Below are 23,809 nucleotides of genomic sequence, written 5' to 3' on the forward strand. Positions count from 1 at the left end.
TAAAAATGGTTTTGAACGCTGAAAACTCTATTGAGTACAATGCAGATTCTTGCTTTTCAGCCGCAAACACTATAAAAAAGAAAAAAACTCAAATTTTATTACCATATTACACACAAATTTATTACACAACATACAACCTTTGTGGCAAGTAACAAGCCTAACAGATATATTCCCTAAGATTTTCAACCATTACATATCCTAAAGCCTAACTAAGTTCAAGAAATGATTTTTAAACACATCAAATAACCACATTTTTCACCCAGATTTATTTAAAATCAAACTTCATTTACTGTGTGATCTTCCACACATTTCCAGGATGCTACATGCAATCTTTATGATATGTACTGCTAGAGAATCTTACGTAGCATATCTGTTACCCATCTTACTTGCCAAAAGAAATCACCATGGAACACCAAGATCACACTGTGATTTAAGCTTCTTTTTAAAAGATTTTGGGTGAATAATTTGCTTACTAGATTTATATTTAGATTCTGCTAATTATAATGATTTGTTTTCTTTCCTACATTTTGACAATCACTAGTTGCACAAAACTAATGACAGAGGTGGAGGGAGAGGGAGAGTAGGAAGGAGACACAGGGCAGGAGGGACACAGACCGCAGGAGAGAGAGAGAGAGGGTAGGAGGGAGAGGAAGATGCAGAGAGAGAGCAGCAGTGAAAGACACAAATGGAGAGGGAGAAAAAGGACAGGAAGCAGAGAGAGGTCAAGAGAGAGAGGGAAGGCACAAAAAAGAAAGATGAAGATGGAAAGGGAGTCACATAGTAGGAGGAACAGACAGGGCAGGAGGGAGACAAACGGCAGGAGGCACAGGGAGAGAGAGGGCAGCAGGCAAACAGGACAAGAGGGAGAGAGAAAGCAGAAGGGACGCAGAGATGGAGAAGCAGAGCAGAAGGGAGAGAAAGATGGAGAGAACGAGGGAGAATAGGAGGGAGAGAGAGATAGACCAGCATGGAGACAGTGCAGGAGAAAGACTGAGAGCAGGAGACAGAGAGAGATACAAAGAGAATGCGGGAAGGAGAGAGAGATGACAAGGGAGAGGGAGGGCAAGAGGGTGAGACAGGCCAGAAAGGAGAAGAAGACGACAGAAGGGAAAAAAAGAGTAGAAAAAAGGATAACAGGGAGAGGGAGAGCATGAGAAACAGAAAGAGTAGGACAAAGAGTGAGGGAGAACGAGAACAGGATAGAGAGAAAATGCATGTGGGAGAGGGAGGGTAGAAAGCAGAGGGTAGGCAACATGGAGAGGAACTGCACAATAGACAGAGATACAGATGGCGAGCCGGAGAGAGAGATATATATAAAGGGAGCAGCACAAAGAGAGAGATGTTGAGAAAGGGAAGGAGGAACACAGATGTATGTATGCTGAGTCTACTAACTCAGTGCATGAAGGCATCTGCTGCAGGGACTTCTGCATAACCTCATAGTCACAACTCTTTGTTTCCCTTTAGCCCCGCCCCTTTCCTCTCTGACCCCTCACCCACCAGTGCAGCCCTCGGCCACAAACCACACTGTAAATTCTTCCCCCATATCATTGCATGTTAATATGATACAACAAGTAACATCATACCTACAGCAAATGAGGCCTATTGCCTTTGACACTGATTCATAGCTGCACAAGTTAAATAAACAGAAATTTTGGCCTGTCAATAATTTTCAGAAAACTTCCACTTACAGTCCTGGTGACGCCACAACAATATTGCTGTACCTGAGTTTCAGAAAAAGAAGGGAAATCCACACAGAAAATCACTCTCTTTAAAGGATTTCCCTTCCTTTACTACGCTCACCTAGCATGACCTCATGCCGTCACTTCTCCACTGGTCACAAGTAGGCAGTGTCAGCAGCATCAGTAGCGCACATAATCTACCTGCAGTTTCTGAACATGTCTGTATCGGGCTCTGTTTTATGCCCTGGCACTTTTTCTTGAACTGCTGCAACAGCAGGCTGTCACTACAGGCCGGCAAAAAAAACAGTCTGCCTGTGCCAGGGCTCAAAATAGACCCGTTTTGAGCCTGCCTTTAAAAAACTGCCGGTGCTCAGACCCGAAGACACCCGGCCAACTTAAAGCCCTGAAACTATGTTAATGTCTCCTCTCCCTTTGCACCCTTAAATTTGACTGAGAAACAACGTTTGCTTTCCATGAGACACGCTTCTTTTTCCATGTTCCACATTCAACGCCTAGAGACTTTGCCCTTTTTAGTATCAGAAGCCACAGCTGCAACGTGGCTGATCCATGGACTAATTACTCTACCTTTCGCGCTTTTTCAGTTTTCAAATTCCATAAATTATTTTCACATGAGTAGATACAAGCGGCTTAGTACCTCCTACTTGCATGAACCCAATTCGCTCCCTTTCACTTATGAATGACTTAGAGACGGCAAAGAATTATATCTGTATAGAGATGAGTGTACAGAAACACGGGATCACTCGTTGATGTGTAGGCATTTCCAATTGCATGAGTTATGCAACCAGAACCGCTGTAATGTAGCACGTGTTTTCAAAGGTACACCGGTGCCTGCTATAATGCCGACTTTTACCTTCTTGGTCAACGGGGGTTATTTATTTTCAAGCAATGAGAATTGCTATGAGTTATTAAACGACACAGCTTACGTTGTAATAGTCACTCAGCATATGCTTTCCTGTAAGAATGTACTTTATCCACCCCCGCATGGGAACCTTGATGTTTCCATCTGGCCGCGAATTCCGGCCTTGAATTCAAAGTTCAATCACATGAGATGAACAAGAGCCTTATTGTCACAAAAACAAGTTACCCTAACATCTGCTCGCAAACATTTCTCCTTCACTTAGCTAACACTCGCAGAGAAGTGCATGCCTTATTAAATAGTGACCTTCCTTTACAATTTGCTGAGGTGACTCCCATAATCTTTAACGCATCCTCCACTTCAGGGCTGGCTTAAGTACTGAGCAATGGTTTAGTGACTTCTTTGCCAAAAATATTTGAAGTCATTCCTGCTACTCTTCACTCCATATTATCCGGTCTATTTTGTGGACTTCCTGTTTTACTACCACTGGCTGCTGGTTTTTTGTTCCTATTTTGTTTATTACAAAATGGATGTCCGTCCTGTCTTCGCAAATGAGCCGGAGCACTTAGGACTGTTTCACCACTGGATGCTTGAATACTATGGGATCCTGCCACTTGCGACTTTGAGTGCATCATATGGATTATCATTTCGATTTTCCTAGTTCACCTGTGTGCAGCCTGTATTTCATTGCCTGAGCTGTGATTTCATGTGGGCCCTGGACTTATGTCTCTGCAACTTGGTATCTCCTGAAGTGAATTACAAATCATCTCATGAATCCGTTAGTAGATCATGAACTGCTTTGTTCTGATGGAGGGATGATGGCCTTTGCAGCGATACATGGAGTTCTGGGTCGTTGGAATATATTCGCAGCGGCGCAAGATTTCTTGGCACACAGCTACATTGAAAACCCACTGAGTTGTCCTCTGATGGTACTAGAGGCTCCGGTAATTGAAGAGCATGTATGTTCTTTTCCTCTATTGAATTGGATGGCTGAGTTGTTTTCGGATGATAACAGTGACTTCCTTTTAGAAGCGGTTGCTGCTTATTTCGCCTACTCAGTTTTAGGCTGACTCTTATGGAAGCCATTGACGTCTTAATTTTTTTTTTCTCTCACTATTTTTCTGACCTTTTATGGACTTCTTTTTTTTATATAAATAGACCTATTGGCTTTACTAACAGTGGACATTACAATTTCGTGCTGGTGAGATTTTAGTTTTTTATGTGGACTAAATTTTTTTTCCTCACCTACTCGAATTCGAACTAAACATTTCATTGAACTCTGGTTTCAGCAATTGAGTCGCTTATCTTATCTTATCTTATTTGATACGTACTCGGAGCAAGGCAGGGTAATATATGGATAAATGTGCCCTGATCAATGTGTTAAGTTAGCATGAGTTTTTTATGAGTTTAAACGCCATTTTTCCTTTCTGCTGCTTTTTTGCGCCTGACACACATCTGCCACTTTACTTTTCTGCCTAGTGAAATGTTTTCGATTCATACGAGAATAATATGTTGTTACACTGATCACAGCCTTGCTTGCCGAGCTGTATCTGTACAGCGACTACTGAAACCTTCAAAGATATCTCAATACAGTAGTTGTTATGAACACTGATTTTCGAACGTTACAGATAACATACATGCAGCTGCAGCCAAGTTCTCGCTTTTGGCGCGTTTTTTATTTCTTTACAAAATAGCATAACACAAACTTGATGGTGCTTCGCTTGCAGAGAGCTGGTTGCTAATGATGTGATCTCTAACCACTAGCATTTTCATTTATGGTTGCTCTACTTAAAGTCAAAAGAGACCTTCTTAGATATAATATAATATAATATACTTGCTCGGGAGGGTGTGGAATAAGTTTTGTTAAACCCTATTCATTTGGCATCATACTATGCTTGCACCGTTTTTGTTCTATGGACTAGTAACTATGCCGATTACTTTGTTTCTTATAATATGTTTACTCGTATTAGATAAGATACTGCGCTTGAAAGCACTGCATTAATGAATAAACATTTCAAATATGCACGTTTCCTCTTTTAATCCATATTCTGGACTGAAATTATTGTATACTGAAAGAGTATTCATGTGTACCACGTAACCTCAGCTGTACTAAGTTCATGTTGTGCTTTGTCGACCTGAGTTACTCATAGTACAACCCGTGGGCCTGTGACGGCCCGCCAAGCCTTTCTTGGTGGCTCGCGGACCATGCAGACAATCCTACCTCTGCTAAAAAAATAATTTATTAGTGTTACCAAACACCGCCGCAGTTGCGCTTCACTCAGACTGATAATCACTGCTCCCCCACTTCCACAGAGCAGAGGCTTTGTCGTATTTCACTTCTTATCGCCCTTGCATCTCCACTCTGACAATCACTTCTCCCCCGGCCACCACAGAACAGAGTGGAAATGCAGAGGCACTAAGAAGTGAAGTACGACAAACCCTCTGCTCTGTGGAGCCGAGCGAGCGGTAATTTTGAAAGTGGAGATTCACTGGCGCTTCAACAAAGCATCTCAATTATATAAATGGTCTTTTAAACACCTGCCAAGTACTTTGATGCGACTATCTGTGTGTGCCTGCAGAGCAAACTGTCTCAGGCTGGACTGAAGGCAGACACAGACAGACACACACACACTAACATAACACAGGGGGACGGAGACGGACGGCAGGAGGGAGATAAAGATGGAGACAGACGGCAGGAGGGAGAGAGATCTATGTATATAACGTGTAAGATGGTTTTATATGTCGTAATGCCTATCAACGAATGCAACATGTTATGAGACAGTGATAACTTGGCATATTTATATCAGAATTATAGAATTGCTTTTAAATAGCTGTTAAATGTTGTTGGCTATACTGTATAACTTTCATATGAAACCTTTTGTCTACATCTATTGTATCTAACACGTTCTGAATATGATACAAGATGAATCGTATTCAATCAAAGATATCTGAACTCTCCACCTCCTAACTGGAATTTCCTGCATTCTTGCATGTATTCCCTAAAACTGATTTCTTGCGACTGGATAATAGGACAGACTACTGGTATCCCTCACCATGCTTAATTCTAAAACCAATAAAATGAAAAATAGATATCAACTTATCTCACTAAATAACAATTATGTGAAGAAATAGTTAGGGATGCTCCATCTTGTATATGCGTGTAGTATGAAATTACTTTAATAATATGAAGTACCAACTTGAACGGGGTAACAGTTGACCCATAGCCCGTTACTGATATATTTACCGTAATATAGTCTCATATTAAAACTGAACATCCTTAAAGCGTGTTTATACAGAGCCCAGACCCCACTAGAGATTGCTTCTACTTTCTACCATCTTAAGATGGCAACCTAATTTCATTCATAAATATACCATAACCAGTGAATTGAGACAGGTACGGTTACCATCTATGTCGTAAGTCAAATTTAATAATTGAGTGTGGATAAAGTTTATACTACATTAATATTACTAACCTAAACAATACGATCCTCAGTACTGATGATACGCGACATGGTCGAAATAGCCGTGAGCCCATTTTAAATTGATTCTGATTTTACCATCACAAGATGGCGACTCCTATTTACAGCGATGTACGCTACCACGCTTATCGCGTTTAATAACTTCACTTTTGAACGATTTGCAAATTGTAAAGAAGAAATATATATATTAATGCATTCACTTATCTCAAAATAATTTTGAAATTATAGATACTTACAATAGACAAGTGATTACTAGTACGAAACATTAATAACAGCGTAAACAGTATTTACGAGCTTTACTAAGATGGCGCCTCCCGCCTTCACTCATGTATAAAAAGGACTAGCAAGATGGCGCTATACTAGGACGCTGACACGGAGATATGCGATCCGAAGCACGAGATAACTCCTATGAGGTGAGATCCCTAGAAGCTATAATACGGTAACATGTAACATGCATATAACGTAAGAAATAGCATTATAACTCGGGTTCTCAACTTTTTAGTTGACGGAAAGTGACACCTTGACACTACGGCCCATTACACTTGGGAAAATCCTAAATGAAGTAGGTAAGAGAGACGAATGGCTTAATACCATCAAACATTTACTTAGTGGCACGAATAAAGATCATAAGTCGAGAATACCATTTAATTAGATATTATTGATTTTGTTAATCTTTACAGAATAAAGTGCTATATGAACATGGGATTAATTTGAAAATTACAATTGAGCATCATGGAGGCATATAGGTATGAAGTCCTGCAGCATGGTTGCAACTTTTACTTTATACTAACCCACTATAAGTGACTAGGCTTAATGGATATAGAACGAATCAAATAGGTGGAGGCTACTTATCCCACCTAATACTAGTATTACACCTTGGTGATTCCAGCTATAACTTGGTGGTGAGCAGAATACTATGATCTATATCTCTACTTTTGAGCACATTTGTGTTTCCGGGATGTATCCCTTTTGATTTTAGGTATAAATTTAACTCTTTAAATATTTTAGGCACAGTGAAGGCTTAAACTAGAATATAATGGTTATTATACTTTGTTTGGGTTACAGCCCTGAGGAAGTCTTTGGTCGAACTTGACCAGACAGGGCACGTGTTGGCTGCACTTGGTTTGAAGATTGTACTGAAGAATGTTTTCAATGAAGATGCAAATTGAAACATATCAAGAATAAAACTATAACTACCTCATTTGAAAAAGAATTTTGTGGACTTTGAGTTGCTCGGTGAAAATAATTGCCTTGTTTGAGCTATTTTTATAGCACATAGATCTTGTCGTGGTAACCGACTTGTTTCATCTGGAGCACCACACTTACAATTCTGTATTGTGACATTCCTTTACCTGCTGTGCGCTCAAACCTAAACAGTTACTGTGTTTTTCCATGTAAATAAATCTGTTTCTGCTTTCCTCAGAGAATATAGCTTGGGTTCTATATACCACAACAACTTGCGTTACAACATGCAAGGCATCTATAGGAGAGATGATGTTCATTTTATGAATGAGGGGAATAGAATCTTCCTCTGTAACATGAGACTCTGCATCGGTACTTACTTATCAGTACAAAAAAACTCAATTAACACAACGGCTCTTTTTAGAGCCTCCTTACATCTAAACACTCAAACTTGTAATTTATCTCCATTTTTTTTAATTTTTTTGTTCGCTGTGCGCGACCGGGTGCGCGCACCCCGCACCTTTTTGCAAAAAAACCCCAACTTTTCGACTTTAGGGGTCCTTAATAAACCCCCTGAGAAAACGTACGAGATCAAAGAGTCTCTACCCTGCTCCCTTTCCATGCTCTCCACTATAGTTTTTCACACTCTTGTAAATAGCAGTGCGCGAACGGGTGCGCGCATCCTGCAACTTTTTTGCAAAAAAAAAGGGGGGTTTTCGCTTTCAGGGTCCTTACTGCACCCCCTGAGAAAACCTACGGGGCCAGACAATCTCTACCTTGTCTCCTTTCCATGTTCTACCCCTTTGTTCTGTACAATATATTCACTAGCACTAACAAAATGGCGGTTAACACTTCCTGATTTCCTCCGAATCGAATGTTGACAGACGTCAAATAGCAAATCAGAATTCCCCTCGCGCACAGCCGCGCTAGTGCGCGCACCCGTGCACGCTTATGGATATATAATTGATTTCAACTTTAATTTTCTCAGCAACTACTGAACGGATTTACACCATTCAAAGAAAAGCGTAATCTGCGAGCCGGACTCTACCTTTTTACCAAATTTCTAATAAATCCATTCAGCCGTTCGAGCTGTAGCCATGTCTAAACATCCTATGGAAAATAACATGGGGAAAACACGTTTTGGGACCCCCTTTTATCTCAGCCCCCACTTGACGAATCCCCCCAATATTTTCAGGGAAGGAGCGCAGCGGACCGAGCCATCTTCTTTCAGAAATTCGCAAAGATTCGTCCACCGGCGCCAAAGTTAATCCAAATAGAATGTTACGGATTTCCTATGCAAACTAGGTCCTAACTATAACTACCTACTGGCGACCGCCAGTAGGTAATATATATATATCTATGTATATATTCACTGAAAAAACAAAGCTTTCAGGGACGTTATAGTTAGGCTGACATTTGACTTGTACAAAACCAGAGAAATTCAGCAGTTATAGTTAGATGACCTAAAAAAAAGCTAAGGCCAGACAATGAACAGCTTATGACCTCACATATTACATCACTCATGACATGGTCAGTGACATCACTGATGACATCTCAAATGACATCACTGATGATATCATCTACAGAAACACTGACGCACCCACTCATACCCCATAGAACCTTTCATTCATTCACTCCAACACAACCATTCACAGACCCATACCAGTACTTACACACCCACTCACCGATTCATAGATCTACACACACATCCACTCACTCACCCATACAGCCACTCACACAACCACTCACTCACTAATACAGTCACCCATACATGAATGAGAGAGTAAATGAGTGGCTGAATAGAAGACTGTACAGGTACATAAATGTCTGTATTGGTGAGTGACAGGGTACACAAGTGGCTATGGGTACATAAATCAGTGTGTAAGTGGGTACACAGGTGAGTGTGTGGGTGTGTGAGTAATTGTATGGGTGAATGAATGGGTGTGTAAGTAGCTGTATCTGTGAAGTGAGTGTGAGACAGGTTGTGTCGGAGAGTATATACTTGTCTTAGTCAAGGCATAGATGAGTGAGTAGATATATTGGTATATCTATGAGTACGTGAGTGGATGTGTGAGTAACTGTATGGGTGAGTTAGTGGATGTGTGAGTGACTATATGTGTGACTAAGTAGGTATGAGTATTTGTGTAGGTGACTGAGTTTGAGAATGGGTGTATGAGGCTCAGGCATTTAGGGATCTCTGGAGCCGTGCTGGCCTGGTTCCAATCCTTCCTTGAAGGACGAGTCCAGAAATACGAATACAGCCTTTTGTTTCATCACCTCGCCTCCTAATATGTGGAGTCCCTCAGGGCTCGGCACTTATCCCTACTCTTTTTAATGTTTACACTGGCCCCACTCATTGAACATTACGATATAAGTGTCATCTCATATGATGATGACACTCAGCTGATGTTTTCCTTCAAGGATCATTCAGAAGCAGCCTTCACCAAATTTTGGGGCTGTTTGGCTGATATATCCACCTGGATGATGAGAAAATGTCTACGGCTTAATGCCGAAAAAAACGAAGTTCTTTTTTTAACCAACCATCACCCCCTAGATCAGACCTCTGGTGGCCTTCGGTACTCAATACAGCTCCCTGTCCTGTTCCAACAGCAAGAAATCTGGGCTTTAAAATCAACGAGACTCTGTCATGTAAAACCCAGATAGCTCAGCTTTCATCTAGATGCTTTTGGAAACTAAAAGCTTTGTGAAGATTTCTTCACCTGCTTCCGGTCGAATGTAGAAAAATAATTGTTCACGCACTAGTGATATCCCAATTGGACTACGCTAATAGTCTATATCTAGGCCTGCCAGCCTACATGTACAGAAAGCTGCAGACAATACAGAATGCAGCCGCAAGGCTTATTAAAAACCTTTACTTAAGACATCACATCTCGCCACATCTATGTACCCTTCACTGGCTTCCAGTAAGAAACGCACAGAATTTAAGGCACTCATTCTCACTTGCAGAGCAATAAAAGGTTCTGGCCCGCACTATTTAAGAAAACGCATTCAAAAACTAAAACCACAAGAAACTTAAGGTCAAACTACCAAGAACTTCTTGTTATCCCCGCTTTTCCAAAGCCAGACTGGATGGATGGTCTTTTTCAGTAAAAGCAGCCAGCCTGTGGTATTCTTTACTGCGACAAATCAAATTAGCCCCATCCGAACCCAATTTCCGTAAGTCAGTGAAGACGTGGCTCTTCAGTCAACCATAGTTCTGACGGGCCCACCATGCTGACCTACATTTCTTCTTTCTCTGCTCAGCGCTGGGACAATCCCATTGGAGGTAGCCGTGCCCTCTATGAGATGCATAATAATAATAATAATAATAATAATAATAATAATAATAATAATAATAATAATAATAATAATAAGAATAATAATAAGAATAAGAAGAAGAAGAATAGTAATAATAATATATTTATCTATATATCTGAATGAATCAATGTGTCAGTGGCTGTATTGATCAGTGAGTAGGTGCCTGAGTGGCTGTATATGTGAGATAGTGGTTGCTTTAGTGGCTGTATGGGTGAGTTGATGTGAGTGGCTCTATGAGTTAGTGAGTAGTATAACTCACTGGGCCGATTTCAGCCCTGGGGACCCCAACCAACAGGGCCCAACCTTTTGAAAAAAACATGTTTTAATAGCTTAAAGAGAGGGGGCTGAGCGGCCCCCTTCCTGGGCTGATCCTTGTAGCTAAAATGCAAAACTAATAGATTACCTGTAGTGAAGCTTACAAATGAGAGAAAAACATCAAGTTTTCTCCAGGAATAACATTGGCCATTAAAGCACCTCTTTAAATTAACAGTCAATAAGAGTACACATGAGGGGATACATCACGCAGCACAAATCAGTCATTATGTTTCAATGGCACCTGGGCAAGATGAGCTGCGAAGAGTGCCTCATGTTCTTTCATTATCACATGCTTATTTAGTTATGGGTGGACTCCACTACCTGTAAACATAATCAACAAACCTTCATCTGTACCCAGCCCCTCACACTGGGTCATTCCCAAGGGACAAGATGTAGTCATATGTAATCAGTCTTTCAATCTCCCAGGGGAGCTGAATCTCAAGCTCAGGAAAGAGTCCGTTGGGGGGCAGATTAAACATTTATGGTCATTGTTAGGTGCAAGGTATTCAGGTTTCAGCCTGGTCTTGTCAGCTGGGTCGTAGGCCAGTTTCACTTTCACAAGAATACACCCAAGTTTGTGGAGCCATTGTTCATAGGCAGTTGTTACGGTTTTCCCCCTCTGAGAGAAAATATGATGTGTTTAGCAGCTAGCAGGATTTGAGATATCCACTTACCAGTTATTGAAAGGGGTGGATAGAAGCCTGCTGGTTCTCTGCCTAGCAGGGCCAGTTTGGGGAGTTTGTGTCAATATCACAACCTTGTATCTGAGAGATGGCAAGGAAGATTTGTCCTAGAACTCCTCAAGTGGGGGACATGGCCATAAGCTGCATAGGAGTGAATCTGTTTCCCCCCAGCCTCACCAACAAGTGTCAGGCCAGGTGAGGTCAATGTTTGGAGTCGGGCAGGAGTGAAGTGCCATCGGAACAACAGTTTGTATGGAATCTTTATACTTAGGGTGTGATGAGTGAAGTTGTTGGTTTGGAGGAAGATCTCATACAATTGTTTGGAGTCAGGTGTGATATAGAGATTGCATACCCATTGTGTTTAGAAAGGTGCTTTGAGTGTGGTAGGCAGGGAATCTAGGCTGATATAGATCTGACAGACTAAGTGTTTAGTTGAGATTACATTTTGTAGAAGGGTGTAAAGGCTCTAGTGGCTCCAGCTGTTTTGGTAGGGTGTGTGGTCCAATGTCTAATTTGGAGATAATGGAAGCGCTCTGCATTCATGTTTGAGGTTTTCAAATGAGTTTGATGTACCATCAGCATAGAAGTTCAGAAGGTGAAAGAAATACATAGCATGCCTGGAAGGCGGATGTATACAGGCCTGGTGTAAAGTCTTCATCCACAATAGGTGTCAGTAGAAGGGGAGCAAATCCCATCCAGCAAAAGTGGCTTGTGCGACTTGGGAAGCATATAATAGTCCAGGAGCGGCTCCTGGTGAGTGTGCTACGGGGCGGTGGCATGGGGCAGGGAGGAGCAGGGTGGGGGAAGTAAACACTGGAATATGGGTGAATGCAGGTAAGTTGACAATTAAATCAATAAGAGGAATTTTGTTGCGCGCGCTGCATCACATTTGGCATTTGCCTTCTGTCTAACAATTGTAGCAGTTCGCCTCTCTTGCATGGGAAAGAAGACTGTTCAATTAACCTTTTATTGAAAAACGCCTGTCCCACTATCTCTCTGCAACTCTGTAGAAACAAAGCATGCACTATTGACTGAGTGAACTAGTTATCTTTTGTCTCCACGACTCTGAGAGATATATTCTTATTCTTGGGAAACAAAGTTGTCTTGTTTATGCAGTTGTCAGAAACGAATCCCTTCTTGTGAAGTCAAGAAAGTTTCTAATGACCTCTGAGCTAGCTGGCACTCACTATTAAGTTTAGTATATCAATAGAAACCTAATGAATTAAGTCCTACGTCAAATCTATAGGATATATTATTCCAATGCGCAGAACCTATTGGGAATATATGAACTACACTTCATGGCACCCAACGTTTGGTAAGGCACTAATTTAACGCTAGATACTAAAGTAACTCAGTCGTGCTTTTCTCAGAGACCCTTTTCAGTAAATACTCCAATAGACGTCTGTAGTGGGTAAAGGGATAATATCAGCCATATCTGAGTAGAACGAAAATCCTATGTATTACCTTTTTGGTTTGTTCAACGTTGAAGGATACAGTGTTCCAAAATATTGTGCACCTTATCTTCGTTTCCTTGAAACTTGCTCTACAGTTGTCATTAAACAAAAATGTCCGTAAATAGGGATAACAACACCAAAACCGATGGAGCTGTAGTTGATCCAGCCAATGCATCTTTTAACATAACAGGTTTTAATGAAACCGACAAATATGCTATAAGCATTTCAGAAAATTTAAGGAAAGCCATCACTATTAAACTTATTAGAAATGCCCTAACACTGAGAGGTGGTAGGGTAGTTTTTGTGATAGAGGCACATGAATATCACCAGACAGAGGTATTTTATCCATGGATAGTCTTCTCTGAAGCAAATCCAGTAACAAAAGTGTTTCACTTCTACAAAGAAGATGAACCACCAGAGTAATACGTTCCTTTTGAGGATATTGAAATTCCACTAATATACCAAGAGCATGCGCTCTGGTTTAAAGGTGACCTAAAACATATAAATCACGTTACCAGTCTCGGTCCACTAGGTAGACAAAGAGCAACATGGCCGTTATTAGCCAGTTATACACCACATCCTGAAATTAATATAATGACAGATGCAGAACTACAAGCTCAACTAAAAGAGCTACTCAAAATCATTAGACAATTGGTTCAATATGTCATGCAGACTCTTACAGTCCAACCGGCAATAATGATTCCACAACAATCCCCTCACCAGGGAAGCACAAATAAAATTACACCACTGACTCTACATTCAGTCGTTGGTAAATTACCGCAAAACGGGAACAAATTCTATTCCGGATAGCTCAAAAAATTACTCAAATCGAGGTAGTATTTCCTGATACTACCCCTCAAGAGAAACACAGAATTTTAACAATCTGTTTACCAATGGGGATCGCACCACATCTGGAGGGCTGCGACACTTGGGGTACAGTCTTTATTTATTATTTATTTATTTATGCATTTGTAAAGCGCATGGTTACACCAACTGGTGTGTCCCCACGCTATTTGGACCGTTAGCAATGTTTGAGAGACTGTGTCTTCAGTTTTAGTACTACTTCTTATTCTTGTATGTACAACCATGTTTTTAGTTTTTTCCTAAAATGTTTCTTAGGTGGTTTCCCCTTAAGGGTCAGGGGAAGAGCGTTCCAGCTTTTTGCTGCCAGGTAGCTGAAGGAACGTGCTCCCATTCGTGCCTTCCTTATCCTAGGTACTTTCACCAAATGTGTCCCTGTGAATCTCAGTTGTCTTCCTGTCTCATAGGGAGTTATGAGACACTGTTATTTACACTAAAACACATGGTATTCCATCAATGGCGGTAATACCAGACGTCCTGAAACAAATTCAAAATGAATACGGGCCAGAGCCTGCTTTAAATCTAGGTATGAAATTACTGGAAGATTTCAAACAGGTCTAAACAATAATATTAGCTAATATTAAAGGTGAAGCAGCATCTGTGGCGATCCACCAAATGTTAAGGGAATTTGATGTAACTGAGCAACCTCAAGAACTGGCCAAAATAATTGAAAAATCACATGAAGAATTTGGCAGAGACAGCTTGGGTGGGAAACCAGTTAAACATCAACTGTCAGAAAGTCCTGCAAAAGCCTTTACTAAAAACACTCCTATTGCTATTAAAAAGAAGTGGGAAAACATTAAACAAACCTCTAAAGAGAAGCGTTCTCAATCCTGAGGTAGGTCTCCTCAAAAGGAGCCTTCTGAAACGAGGTATAACCTCAGGAATAGGGATAATTTGAGAAAACCTGATAGATATCAAGATAGTGGTACTTCATCACAGAAATCTGAAAGAAGAGGACGGTCAGGACACAAGGAAGAACGCGTGAAGTCCAAAGACAATCAACACGTTCAGAAAAAACAAGAAACCTCAATTTACCAAGAAGAAGGTAGCAGGTCTAAAAATCAGACATGCCAAGGATCTTGAGGACACAACTCAAGAACGGGGAATGGGCTCAGACAAAGTTGGACAGGGCAGCAGAAGTCACCATAGCTCGCAAGAACTTGAAGGATCATCTGGAGACATTCTTCTAGTGGAACAAGACTGGCCACCACAATTTGTATTAGAGTGCCCATATGGCAAGGACATCATTATGCCAGCCTTCTCCAATCGTATTCCAATTAATTTAAATATACCTATGCCAGGAAATGGGCAGTCGCCCAGGCTCCTGCATTATATAAAAAGCATGTAGGATGGAATGAGGACTCTCCTCACCATAAAATCCAACTAGAAAATCAACCAACTGCACAAAGGCAGTATCCAGTTAGGTAAGAAGCTAAAAAAACAGGTCAGGGAGCTATTAGATCAACTTGAATACCAAGGAGTGATTGAAACATGCACCTCGTCAATGAACAATCCTTTGTTTCCTGTCTCCAAACCAGACAATGCGTATTGTCTAGTATTGGATTACAGACACTTAAACTCTTGTTGCAAAACTTTTGCAGAACTAAATGCACAGAGTGCAGCATTAATGAATAACAATGTGTGTAACAAAAATAAAACCACCATAGATATTTCTAATTTTTCTTCTGTCAAAACATTGCACCAGAAAGTAGGTATTTGACCGCTTTCTCAATTATGGGTACACAGCATCAATTCTGTCATCTCCCACAGGGATTCTAGAATAGTCCTGGGTTATTTTCAGCAAGAGCAACAGAATTACTACAAACATATGATGATGAAGCACTGTCAAATGTAGATGACATCTATCTGACAGATGACGACTTGTATAGGCACTTGAACAGAGTGAACACCATTACACTTGGATTCACATCTGAGGGTTACAAATTAAATTTAAAAAAATCTAGAATTGCCCATCTCAACGTCCTATTTCTAGGATATGAATTATCAAGTGAAGGCAAAAGCCTGGCGGTAAACCTTTTAGAGAAATGTGTGCTGCTCCAACCTCCAAAAACGCTGAAAAACTTACAGTCGATTCTAGCTTTCCTAAATTTTGGAAGAACTTCCATTCTAAACTACGCAGAAAGGGTTAGGCCTCTCTACGAATTAATTAAACCTGATTTCAAAACTGTTAATTAAACTCAAAAACACACGAAAATTTTGCATTCATTGCAAACAGACATGTTAGCAACAAAACATTTGCAAACCTGCGTGAACGTACGCAACTTAGTGATCTGAATCATTCCAGGACTATGCGAGTTCACGTACTTAACTTTTAACGAAGGTGAAAAAGTACCAATAGCATACAAATCACACTTGTACACACAAGCAGAAATGAAATTCACTTCAACAGAAAACATTCTGACAACGGTGCAAACTGCAGTAGCAAAAGAGAGAGCCCTCGCACATAGGGCAAACAAATTATGGTTCTTACACCGGTACCTGCCTTAAAAGCAGTGACAAAGGTGAGCATTCCGAATGCTAAAGCTTTACATCCAAGATGGATACAATGGGTTATTTCTCTTGCTGCAACAGACGTTGAATACGTTTTTGACCCATATTTGAAAACACAAGCATTTCTACAATATGAACAAGAATGTCCTCTGCCTACTGAAATTCTGCCTCTAGAACAGTATGAATGTATAATTTATACTGACGGATCAGCTCAACCCGCTACGGCGGGTAAAGAAGCCTATAGTGCGGCATGGTCGATCGTTAAAGGTCATTGGCGCGATGGCAAATTCCGACCAATGGTCACTAAGACTCAACTCAAGGAGATTATACAGCTCAGCGAGCTGAACTACAAGCATTACAAGATGGCGCTTGAGAATACGGACCGCGAATTCCCCACACTTATAGTGTGCGATTCATATTATTGTGTTCAATCTTACAATGAATACTTGCAGAACTGTATTCAAAACGGTTACAAAGAAGCAAAAGGTGGCACAATCAAGCATAAATTGCTTTGGGAAAAAGTAGTTCAGTTACTACAGGAACTACAAAACACTCATGTAAAACATACACTGAGTCAACAACGTGATGGCGTTCACATTGCAGGGAATTCATTGTTATGTAATGTAATTTAATTGGCGTTTGTATAGCGCGGGTTACACTCCAGGGAGCATCTTAGCGCTTCAGAGTGTAAGAGAACATGGTGGCTTATTGTTCTTGTGGTGGGAACCCTAGGTTAGAATGCTTGATCATATTTTTGCATTTTGTATCGGGCAAGGTGTAAATCCAGGTCATTGGCTAAAGAAGCTGCAAAGGCCGCTGTGCAAACAGCTTCCGTAGCTGCAATCACTCATTCAAAACTGAAAATAGACGGCAAAATAATGCAAGCTGTCAATGCTTTAAGCAAAGACAGTGTTAAAACATTACCTAAAGGGTTTTCACTCAAATACTCATATATAACTAATGCGAACAATGTTCCATTTGCTCGAATCCCTAGAGTGGGGGATAGATTAATACCAAACATGGAAGGAACATAGATTAGGACTCATCTTAGCAGCACATGAAGGGCTTGCCTCTGCACACGCAGGTGTTTCCGCCACAGTGTCATTATTAAAACAGAGATACTGCTGGCCACGCATGAGGAAACAAACCAGAAACTATGTTTTCGAATGTGAAATCTGCCAAAAGATGAAAGTCTCTACAGTGAAACATCCTGCGCAGACGCCCCTGTTATATTCAGATAAACCATTAACTTGCGTTTACCTGGACCACTTACAGAGGAATGGTAACTATAAATACATCATGGTCGCAGTGGATTCGTGTTGAAGGTTTATTTGGATGTGGCCTCAGCGCTCGGCTGACGCTCAACCTGTTATAAAAGATTTGCGAGTCTTTATCGGCACATACGCAGTTGGCACACTACATTCTGACCAGGGTCCTGCGTTTAGCTCCCTGGTTTACAAGGAGGCCATGGCTAAATTGGGCGCTGCATTGCGGTACTTTAGTCCATTCCATCCTGAGGGAAATTCGGTAGTGGAGAGAAACAACCGGGACATAAAGCAATCTTTAACAGCTAGGGTATTAGGCTCGGGTGACGGGTGGGTCAAACATCTAATAAGTGTCCACTCTACATAAAGTCCTTTTTGGGACCAGAATGTTGATATCGGATCTCGATTGTCAGACTTAAGTGGCAGACCAAAAATCCTTTGATATCAAAGAACATTTGCCTTTTTTACCGGACTTAAATGAAATAAGAATGAAACGTGTTCCTGAAGCCAACAACCACTGAAGAAAAACCAACAGTCCCAGCAAGGCCTGTCTGGATACCTAAGCTTGGGGATCTAGTCAGAGAGAAGATTGTGGACAAGAAGGAATTTGGGCCTTCTTACAGACAACCAGTACCTGTCCTCGCAAACCACGGATCAAGAACAGTATTACTGCCACCCCTTGATGGTGAAAAGAAGAACAGGTTTATGTCCATTGACCTAGTCAAACCACATCATGTTGCCGATCATAAGCAGTAGGCCAAGTGGACTCCGCCAATGTAGCAGACGCCCTAATCTGGCTACTTTCCAAGAGGTTCAAACTGAGAGACTCATCACCTTTGAAGAATCTGCAGTGTGAAATGAAGGACTATGCAGTAAAGCTATAGAACTTGTACCTCTTGAGACCCACATAACAGTTCGTCAAGAAACGCCTGTCTACAATGCAGTATCATCTGAATACACAAATGTAACACGTGATCGTGCGGTTCCAGCGATTTCAACGAATCCTGATGCAATCCCTACAATGGACAGAACTGCCTCTGGCTATTTCATTAACTTTGATACCTTTTCCGAGGATCCAAGCGAACCTGAAACAACGCCAGTAAAAAGAGCTTTCAAAGAACAAGCAACAGAACTTTTTCATCACTTGGAAAGGACTTATCTGGTTTTACCGTGGATTGAACTTTGGATTGTGTTGGGTGTGCTTTTTTTCTACTTTGGTTGACTCTGGTAATAACTTTGGGAATGCTGATAAATGGAAGTTTTGTTAAAAAGGACACAGCAAGTAAGAACATCAACGTACTACTCAGGCCACACAAATCATCTCATTGTGAACAAAGAGACTTGTCATCAGTGAACATCACAGCCGTTCCTAGCTTGGGACAGAGCTGCTTATGCCATTTTTGGCCCAGCAGAGCTGTTGAAGGTTCCACACCAGTTCAAGATTTCCTTGAATCACTTTGTTTACTCTAGTAACTTTTCTGATGATTGGCACTTTGAGACTGTTAATAATATGATGTCAGACCTAGAAATGTCTGCTATATTTACAAAGCATGAATATTTAGAAGGTTCATTGGACCTCTGAGCCTGCTCGCAGGCAAGTTGCTTCCCACGCCACCACAGGGCCGCCAGCTGCCTCGTACCTGCCTCTTCCCCCCCTCTTTTTTCCACCGGTTACTGCTCCTTCCCGCCGCTGCATCCCTGCGGCGTGCCCCTCTGCTCCCCAGTGGACACCCCACTCCCGCCTCCCAGCTGCTCCTCCCTCCCTAGCCCCCTCTTATGGAGGCAGCGCAGCGTCCACGCGCAGCGGGCTCGCCGAAGGCACGCAAAAGGCAAGACCGTCTGCGCCCATCATCGATTGGACCATGCCCAGCCAGAACCCCTGGACCCCGCGAACGCCACAACACCAGGCTCCGCTAAGACGCAAGCACCCTCTATGCACTCAACGCCGGCCAAAACCGGACCTTTCTCCTGCCACACCTGTAGCTTCACCTGCGACAGAGCCACCAAACCTCCAAAGACTTGACCCAACCACCTCCGCTGCATACTCCTCAACACCCGCTCTGCACGCAAACACGCAGTCGAGCTCTGTGATCTGTTCGACACCTCCGCCCCATACGCGGCCTTCCTAACCGAGACCCGGTGGAACGACTCCTGGGCGCCCAACATCGCCATAGCCATGCCGGACAGATACTAGATCACCCGCAAGAATCGGAGGAGGAATAGCCATTGTCCACAAGTCCACCCTCAAGGTCGCCACCCACACAGACAACACCCTCAACACCGCCAAACACCTGCACTTCCAGATCCACGCCAACCCCAACACCACCCTCAGAGGAACACTCATCTACAGACCCCCCCAGACCCAGAGCTCAATTCAGCGACTCCATCGCCGACCTCGCCAGCACCCACGCATTCGCCTCCACGGACTACATCCTCCTTGGGGACCTGAATTTCCACCTCGAGAGCAACAACGATGCCAACTCCGCCTCCCTGATCAACAACCTCACCAACCTCGGCCTCAGACAACTCGTCACCGCACCCACGCCTCTGGCCACACGCTGGACCCTGTCTTCTCCAGAGGCACCCACATCACCTTCGACCACACCACCGAACTCCACTAGACCGACCGCCGCTGCATCCATTTCACCTTCAATAAACCAACCACGCACCACCGCACCCAACAGCTACCTCCCTGCTGCTGGAGCAAAGTCACGGAAGACCAGCTGATCACTACCCTCGCCCAAAACCCACCCACTGGCCCCAAAAACCCAGACACCACAGCCCACAACCTCAGACAGTGGATCGACGACTGCTCCAACACCCTCGCCCCACTCAAGAAACCCTTCAAAAACCACGTCAGCAAGAGAGCCACCTGGTTCACCGACGACCTGCAGACCTCCAAACGAACATGCCAGAAACTGGAGAAGACATGGCTCCACGAATGCACTCCGGACAACCACGCAGCCCTCAAGGACGCCGCCCACAGACATCACCACCTCATCAGATTAGCCAAGAGATCCTCCTTCAAAGACCGCCTGGATAGCAACGCACACGACAGCAAAGAGCTTTTGAGCATCATAAAGGAATTCTCCAACCCCAGCGCCAACGCCACCGACATACCGCCCTCACAAGAACTGTGCAACTCACTGGCCATCTTCTTCCACTGCAAAATCGCTGACATCCATGACAGCTTCCACACCATAACCGCCCCAACTATGCCAGACCCCACCTCCCCTGTGAACACCACCAGTACCAACCGCCTGACCTCCTGGTCCAACGTCAATGACGACGAAACACGCAAGGTCATGAACTCCATCCACTCAGGATCTCCGTCAGACCTGTGCCCACACCACGTATTCAACAATCAAGAAGCCCAAGGCGGACCCCGAGGAGCTCAAGAACTTCCGGCCAATCTCCCTGCTCCCGTTCCCGCTGAAGGTTAGGATTTTGTCTTAAGTCTGTCTTAAGTCTGTCTTAAGTTTGTCTTAAGTCTGTCTTAAGTCTGTCTTAGGTCTGTCTTAAGTTTGTCTTAAGACAAACTTATGACTAAATCCTAACTTTTGTGAATACCAAAAGTAGTAAGTTCATTCTGTGAATGCCAAAAGTAGTAAGTCCATTCTGTGAATATCAAAATAGTAGTAAGTTTAGGATTGAGTCTTAAGTTCATTCTGTGAATCGGGCCCATAGTGTCTAAGTGAATATGTAATTGCTTGAGTTTTAGTGCAGTAAATAGATTAGTACATACTGCTGAATGGGTCACTACAACAGTGCAACAGCAATGACAGAGTGCTTGGTGGTAGTTGAAGGATACAGACAAGGGAATTAAAGGTCTAAAAGACAAGTGTGCAGGTAGATACAAGACTACATGCATAGTGCATAGAAGTTTGAAGCAGTTCATGCCCTAAGGCCTACTTCGCTACATGAGTACTTGGGTACTGACTGGATGATCAGAGTACTCTAAAGAGAGTGTCTAAGTGAATATATAAGTGGTTGAGTTTTAGTGCAGTAAATGGATTAGTACATACTGCTGAATGGGTCACTACAACAGTGCAACAGCAGTGAAAAAGTGATTGGTGGAAGTGCAAGGATACAGACTAGGGAATTGAAGGTGTAAAGACATGTGTGCATGTAGATACAAGACTACATGCATAGTGCATAGGGGTTTGAAGCAGTTCATGCCCTAAGGCGTACTTCGCTGCATGAGTACTTGGGTACTGACTGAATGATCAGAGTACTGTAAAGAGAGTGTCTATGTGAATATATAAGTGCTTGAATTTTAGTGCAGTAAATGGATTAGTATATACTGCTGAATGGGTCACTACAACAGTGCACCAGCAGTGACAGAGTGCTTAGTGGAAGTGGAAGGATACAGAGTACGGAATTGAGGGTATAAAAGACAAATGTGCAGGTAGATACAAGACTACACGCATAGTGCATAGGGTTTGAAGCAGTTCATGCCCTAAGGCCTACCTCACTGCATGAGTACTTGTGTACTGACTGAATGGTCAGAGTACTGTAAACATAGTGTCTAAGTGAATATATAAGTGCTTGAGTTTTAGTGCAGTAAATTGATTAGTACATACTGCTGAATGGGTCACTACAACTGTGCAAGAGCAGTGACAGAGTGCTTGGTGGAAATGTAAGGATACAGACAAGGGAATTGAAGGAATAAAGGACAACTGTGCAGGTAGACACAAGACTACATGCAGAGTGCATAGGGGTTTGAAGCAGTTCATGCCCTAAGGCCTACTCCGCTGCATGAGTACTTGAGTACTTACTGAATGATCAGAGTACTGTAAAGAGAGTGTCTAAGTGAATGTATAAGTGCTTGAGTTTTAGTGCAGTAAATGGATTAGTACATACTGCTGAATGGGTCACGACAACAGTGCAATAGCAGTGACAGAGTATTTGGTGGAAGTGTAAGGATACAGACTAGGGTATTGAAGGTGTAAAACGCAAGTGTGCAGGTAGACACACGACTACATGCATAGTGCATAGGGGTTTGAAGCAGTTCATGCCCTAAGGCCTACTGCGCTGCATGAGTACTTGGATACTGACTGAATGATCAGAGTACTTTAAAGAGAGTGTCTAATTGAGTACATAAGTGCTTGAGGTTTACTGCAGTGAATGGATTAGTACATACTGCTAAATGGGTCACGACAACAGTGCAACAGCAGTGACAGAGTGTTTAGTGGAAATGGAAGGATACAGACTAGGGAATTGAAGGTATAAAAGACAAGTGTGGAGTTAGATACAAGACTACATGCATAGTGCATAGAAGTTTGAAGCAGTTCATGCCCTAAGGCCTACTTCGCTACATGAGTAATTGGGTATTGACTAAATGATCAGAGTACTGTAAATAGAGTGTCTAACTAAATATATAAGTGGTTGAGTTTTAATCTAGTAAATGGCTTAGTACATACTGCTGAATGGGTCCCTACAACAGTGCAACAGCAGTGACAGATGTCTTGGTGGAAGTGTAAGGATACAGACTAGGGAATTGAATGTATAAAAGACAAGTGTGCAGGTAGATACAAGACTACATGCATAGCACATAGGGGTTAGAAGCCGTTCATGCCCTAAGGCCTACTTCGGTGCATGAGTACTTGGGTACTGACTGAATCATCAGAGTGCTGTAAAGAGAGTGTCTATGTGAATATATAAGTGCTTGAATTTTAGTGCAGTAAATAGATTAGTAAATACTGCTGAATGGGTCACTACAACAGTGCAACAGCTGTGACAGAGTGCTTGGTGGAAGTGTAAGGATACAGACTAGGGAATTGAAGGTATAAAAGACAAGTGTGCAGGTAGATACAAGACTGCATGCATAGTATTATGGGGTTAGAAGCCGTTCATGCCCTAAGGCCTACTTCGGTGCATGAGTACTTGGGTACTGACTGAATGATCAGAGTACTGTAAAGAGAGTGTCTAAGTGAATATATAAGTGCTTGAGTTTTAGTGCAGTAAAAGGATTAGTACATACTGCTGAAAGGGTCACTACAACAGTGCAACAGCAGTGACAGTGTGCTTGGTGGAAGTGTACTGATACAGACTAGGGAATTGAAGGTATGAAAGACCAGTGTGCAGTTAGATACAAGACTTCATGCATAGTGCATAGAAGTTTGAAGCAGTTCATGCCCTAAGGGCTACTTCGCTACATGAGTACTTGGGTACTGATGGAA

The sequence above is a fragment of the Lissotriton vulgaris genome, chromosome 1_1, assembly GCF_964263255.1.
Source record: "Lissotriton vulgaris chromosome 1_1, aLisVul1.2, whole genome shotgun sequence".
Taxonomy (NCBI): domain Eukaryota; kingdom Metazoa; phylum Chordata; class Amphibia; order Caudata; family Salamandridae; genus Lissotriton; species Lissotriton vulgaris.